Below are 6486 nucleotides of genomic sequence, written 5' to 3'. Positions count from 1 at the left end.
ATTTAATGTCTTCCTTTATTCCGACCTGGTACGGATTCCAAACACTCGAGCAATACTCAACAACAGGTCGCAATAGCGTCCTACACGCGGTGTACTTTACGGATGAACCCACACATTCAAAAAATTCACCCAGGAAACCGAAGTCGACCATTCACCTTCACTACCACAATCCTCACATGCTGACTCCACTTCATGTCGCTTTGCAGCGTTACGTCCAGATATTTAAACGACATGACTGTGTCGAGCAGAACGCTACTAATGCTGTATGCGAACATTATGGCTTTGTTTTTCTTACTCACCCAAATTAACTTACATTTTTCTATATTCAGGGCTAGGTGCCATTCGTCACACCAACTAGAAATTTTGTCGAAGTCATCTTGCATCCTCCTACAATCATTCAATTTCGACACCTTACCGTACACCACAGCATTGTCAGCAAACAACGCAGATTGCTGCCCACTCTGTCCGTCAAATCATTGATATAATGTATAGAAAATGATAGTGGACCTGTCACTCTTCCCTGGACCACTCATGATGATACCCCTGTCTCTGATGAACACTCGCCATCGAAGATAACTTACTAGGTTCTATTATTTAAGAAGTTTTAGTGCCCTCACATATCTGGCAACCTTTGCCATATTCTCGTACCTTCTTTAAGTCTGTAGTGGGGTGCTGTGTCAAATGCTTTCCGGAAATCTAGAAATATGGAAATATGGAATCTGCCTGCTGCCCTTATCCATAGTTCGCAGTATATCATGTGAAAAACGGGAAGCTGAGTTTCGCGCGACCTCCGCTTTCTAAATCTGTGTTGATTCGTTGACATAAGCTTCTCGGTCTCAAGAAAATTTATTATATTCGAATTGAGAAAATGTTCAAGGATTCTGGAGTGAACCGTTGTTAGAAATATTGGTATGCAATTTTGCGGCTCCTTTCTTTTACCCTTCTCATATATATAGGAGTCACTTGCGCTTTTCTCCAGTCGCTTGGGACTTTGCATAGCGCGAGAAACTCGCGATAAATGCAAGGTAAGTATGGGAATAATGCCGTAGAATACTATTTGTAAAATCAAACTTTGATTCCATCTCGACCTGACGATTTATTTGTTTTCAACTCTTCCAGCTTTTTCTCTACTCCAGGGATGCTTATTTCTATGTCGTCCACACGGGGGTCTGTGCGATGGTCAAACGACAGTGTGGTTGTAGTGCCTAAGCGCTACCCTTGACGCTCCTTTATAGGAAGCAACGACAATCGTTTTTCAGATTTCGCGTGGGAGAGTCGTATGCAATCGATTCGCGCCGAAAACACATGAAAAGTTAGCAGTTGTTGATAAAGTGTGATTTTGAAATTTGCCGTCAAATCGTAGAGCAATAATGAGTGATTAACCTATTTATTTGCGGAGGGTGAAGGTAATTACACACGAACTAATTGAACAAATGAGTATCGTCATTCGTATTCCGCAGCATCCGTTGGCAGGCTGTATTAAAACTTGAACAATTTTTAAGGTTAGCGTGAACTGTTACAGCTCAACAGTGTGGTCTGGAAAAGCAATACAGCAATGGCAAACTTCAGTGTGAAAGTGGAACTAAATTAAACTGCTAATACACTCCTGGAAATGGAAAGAAGAACACATTGACACCGGTGTGTCAGACCCACCATACTTGCTCCGGACACTGCGAGAGGGCTGTACAAGCAATGATCACACGCACGGCACAGCGGACACACCAGGAACCGCGGTGTTGGCCGTCGAATGGCGCTAGCTGCGCAGCATTTGTGCACCGCCGCCGTCAGTGTCAGCCAGTTTGCCGTGGCATACGGAGCTCCATCGCAGTCTTTAACACTGGTAGCATGCCGCGACAGCGTGGACGTGAACCGTATGTGCAGTTGACGGACTTTGAGCGAGGGCGTATAGTGGGCATGCGGGAGGCCGGGTGGACGTACCGCCGAATTGCTCAACACGTGGGGCGTGAGGTCTCCACAGTACATCGATGTTGTCGCCAGTGGTCGGCGGAAGGTGCACGTGCCCGTCGACCTGGGACCGGACCGCAGCGACGTACGGATGCACGCCAAGACCGTAGGATCCTACGCAGTGCCGTAGGGGACCGCACCGCCACTTCCCAGCAAATTAGGGACACTGTTGCTCCTGGGGTATCGGCGAGGACCATTCGCAACCGTCTCCATGAAGCTGGGCTACGGTTCCGCACACCGTTAGGCCGTCTTCCGCTCACGCCCCAACATCGTGCAGCCCGCCTCCAGTGGTGTCGCGACAGGCGTGAATGGAGAGACGAATGGAGACGTGTCGTCTTCAGCGATGAGAGTCGCTTCTGCCTTGGTGCCAATGATGGTCGTATGCGTGTTTGGCGCCGTGCAGGTGAGCGCCACAATCAGGACTGCATACGACCGAGGCACACAGGGCCAACACCCGGCATCATGGTGTGGGGAGCGATCTCCTACACTGGCCGCACACCACTGGTGATCGTCGAGGGGACACTGAATAGTGCACGGTACATCCAAACCGTCATCGAATCCATCGTTCTACCATTCCTAGACCGGCAAGGGAACTTGCTGTTCCAACAGGACAATGCACGTCCGCATGTATCCCGTGCCACCCAACGTGCTCTAGAAGGTGTAAGTCAACTACCTTGGCCAGCAAGATCTCCGGATCTGTCCCCCATTGAGCATGTTTGGGACTGGATGAAGCGTCGTCTCACGCGGTCTGCACGTCCAGCACGAACGCTGGTCCAACTGAGGCGCCAGGTGGAAATGGCATGGCAAGCCGTTCCACAGGACTACATCCAGCATTTCTACGATCGTCTCCATGGGAGAATAGCAGCCTGCATTGCTGCGAAAGGTGGATATACACTGTACTAGTGCCGACATTGTGCATGCTCTGTTGCCTGTGTCTATGTGCCTGTGGTTCTGTCAGTGTGATCATGTGATGTATCTGACCCCAGGAATGTGTCAATAAAGTTTCCCCTTCCTGGGACAATGAATTCACGGTGTTCTTATTTCAATTTCCAGGAGTGTACAAGCATGGTTGGGTCTAACTATTGCTGTAAAATATATTGCGTTCAGCTTCAATAAACGGAGTAAATGGTACGAGGCACATTCAATAAGTGAGTTTCCCTACTTAATAAAAAAACATAACATAAAATGTATGATGTTGAAATAGTTTTATTGGCATTGTACAAAGTTTATGTTACTTTTCTACATAGCCTCTATGTTTTTTCTAGCATTTTTGGTAAGGTGACAAGTTTTTCCAAACCAGTGTTGTACCAGGTCGTGTCCTGTGCTCATAACCAGCTGTTAACTGTTGATGTGATTTCATGATCAGCAGCGAAGTGCTTACTGTCAAGATAACTTTTGATTTGGGGCAAGATGTAAAAATCACTTTAGGGAAGCTCTGGTGAATATAGAGGATGCGGGAACACCTCCCAGTTAAATGCTCCAGTTAAATGAACCATCATTTGTGCTCTATGAGGCCGAGCATTGTCGTGAAGGAAGATAACTTCGCTAGACAGAAGTTGAGAGCCTTTTTTATGCTAGGTCGCTGATTCCTCGAGACAGTACAGTACCTCTCTGCATTCATTGTGGTGTTACGAGGGAGGTAGTGAACGAGCAAAACCTCCTCACAGGCCCAAAAGATGATTTCCATAACTTGTTCTGCCGAATTTGCGTCCTTTGCCTTTTTTGGACCACATTCGCCAGGTTTCTTCCACGCGATGCCCTGATGTTTTGTCTCAGGAGTGGAAAGATGGATCCAGCTCTCACCCCAGTGACAAGCCGTTTGAAGAACAACTCTCGCTCTCTCTGATGCATTTCGAGAAACGTTCTCGCAGAGTCCATCCATTGCTGCTTGTGGACGTCACTGGGCGAACGTGGCACCCACTTTCCACTGACTTTGCGGTAGTGGAGATGGTGTACCAGTATCTTTGCAATGGATGAGTGTCCGACTGAAGTGCCAGGAGAGTGCCATATTAGAACGCAGTCAATGGTACCAGGATGTTCGTCCTCCACAATACTGCGAATTACAATAATAGTATCATCACATGTTACTGCGGTGGCTCTCCCTGTACACTGCTCGTCATGCATATCTTTGCGCCATTTCACAAAGTGTACACGCCAACGTCGAACCATTTGGATGTTCAAACAGCCTTCTCCATAGGCAGGAGTTAACTGTCGTTGGATATCGACTGCGGATAGCTGTTTTTCTACGAAAAAACGAATGACAGAGCGTAGCTCCCAAGCGGACACACTTGGTAGTGGTAATTCCATGCCAACTAGCAGCGTACTGGCAAGATACTAGGATGCGTAACAGAAACCGGTGTGAGCGTTGTCACATGTCACGGCCACAGTTCACGAGGGACATTCAGTAATTAATGCAACACATGTTTTCCGAAAGCAGGCCGGTTTTATTCAGGATTCCAAAACGCCATATTATTCTCCACTCTTTTAGCTACGAAACCGAGTTTTTCAACACAATATTCGATCAACACGACGGCCTTACGCCACGTTACTGGGAAGGCCTGTACGCCTGCATGGCACCACTTCACTGGTCGACGTCGGAACCAACGTATTACCTTATCACCCTCGTACTACTTCCCTCAGAGTTCATCCTTCATTGGGCCAAACAGATGGAAGTCGGAATGTGCGAGATCCGGGCCGCAGGGTAGATGAGGAAGTACAGTTCAGTGAAGTTTTGTGAGTTCATGTCTCTGCGCAGACTTGTGTGAGGCCCTGAGTTGTCATGGAGAAGGAGAAGTTCGTTTGCATTTTTGTGGTGACGAACACACTGAAGTCGTTTCTTCAGTTTCCTGAGGTGAGCACAAAACACTTCACAGTTGATCTTCGCACCGTGAGGGAAGAAATGACACAGAACAATGTCTTCAGAGTCCCAGAAGACCATCGACCTGACTTTACCGACTGAGCTTTGAACTTTTTCTTTGGAGGAGAGATGGTGTGGTGCCACTCCATGAAATGCCATTTTGTTTCCGGTTCAAAGTGATGGCCCATGTTTCATTTCCTGTGACGATGTTCGACAAAAAATTTTCTCGATCAGCCTCTTAACATTCAAGCAGTTTCGCTCAGATTGTCCTTTGTTGCTCTTTATGATCTTCTGTTTGGAGGCGGGGAACCCAACGAGCACACACTTTGAGTTCCACAACTGGTGGATGAGTGTGTCAGCACTACCAACTGACACGTCCAGTTGTGTAACGAGATGTTTGATTGCGATCCGTCGATCACCTCGAATGAGTGTGTCCGCACGTTCCAACATTGCTGGAGTTACAGCTGTGTGCGGCCGGCCGGCACGCGGGATATGCGACTTTTGCGATGATGACAGACCTCTCGCGCAAAGACACACGGTGCTTTTGTTCACTGGAAGGTCTCTGTAGACATTCTGTAATCGCCTAAGAATATGTGCGATGCTCTGGTTTTCCGCCGAAAGAAAGTCAATGACAGCTCTCCGTTTCGAATGCACTTCCGTTTCGGACTATAGTGGCACCATCTGTCGGAACTTCATGAAACTGTAGTGGCTGAACCGGGAGTATTCCACGATGTCGCACAACAAATTTCGTGTTTTTTCAATCGAAATTGGCCGAGAAAAATGTGTTGTGTTACTTATTGAAGGGCAACAGCTTTGCCGCAGTGGATACACCGGTTCCCGTGAGATCACCGAAGTTAAGCTCTGTCAGGCGTGGTTGGCACTTGGATGGGTGACCATCCAGGCCGCCATGCGCTGTTGCCATTTTTCGGAGTATACTCAGCCTCGTGATGCCAATTGAGGAGCTACTCGACCGAATAGTAGCGGCTTCGGTCAAGAATACCATCATAACGACCGGGAAGGCGGTGTGCTGACCCCACGCCCCTCCTATCCGCATCCTCCACTGAGGATGACACGGCGGTCGGATGGACCCGGTAGGCCACTCTTGGCCTGGCGACGGAGTTACTTATTGAAAGCACCTCACATCTTGCGGAGAAACGAAATAGGGAAACTTACTTATTGCACGATGCTCGTATGAACTGTTACCATTTCAAAGAAACCTTTTCACATAAATCGGAGCATGACGACTTTAAAGTTCGTGAATAACAGAGGCGCGCATCCGTTTTTGGTAACACAGAATTCGTAAAAGCACGTTCTCTCTGGTAACCATCGCTTACCGATGTCCAGTCGCCACAATGAAGACTGTTTCAACCAAAAATCAGAAAAAAATATAGCGAGAGAAGACTAGACACTACGTACTCACATCCGGTTGGTGAATACAAATACACTGCCTTAATTATTGTTTCACCTCGTTCTTCGTAATGGATGTTACGCCAGTTTGGCGCTCTTCCTGCCCACGGATCTGTCAGATAAATTATCTTCGCTCCCTAGACATGAAATATTTGATATTTCATGGAAGTCATCCAAGTAATATGATACATTTCAGTTCCGCTAACAACGCGACAACCTACCACATTCTGGTGTCACCTAGATCATGAGATCATTAG

At 47.5% G+C, this 6486-nt stretch overlaps 1 pseudogene; it reads left to right on the top strand.

Annotated features, from left to right (window-relative positions):
* Nucleotides 1-5625: 5625 nt before the first annotated feature.
* On the top strand, nt 5626-5743 carry LOC126471649 (5S ribosomal RNA; annotated as a pseudogene).
* The last annotated feature ends 743 nt before the right edge of the window (nt 5744-6486 follow it).

The sequence above is a fragment of the Schistocerca serialis genome, chromosome 3 (genome assembly GCF_023864345.2).
Source record: "Schistocerca serialis cubense isolate TAMUIC-IGC-003099 chromosome 3, iqSchSeri2.2, whole genome shotgun sequence".
In the NCBI taxonomy this organism is placed as follows: Eukaryota; Metazoa; Arthropoda; class Insecta; order Orthoptera; family Acrididae; genus Schistocerca; species Schistocerca serialis.
Note: the sequence above shows the minus strand (reverse complement) of the source record. Positions and strands in the feature narration are given on the sequence as shown.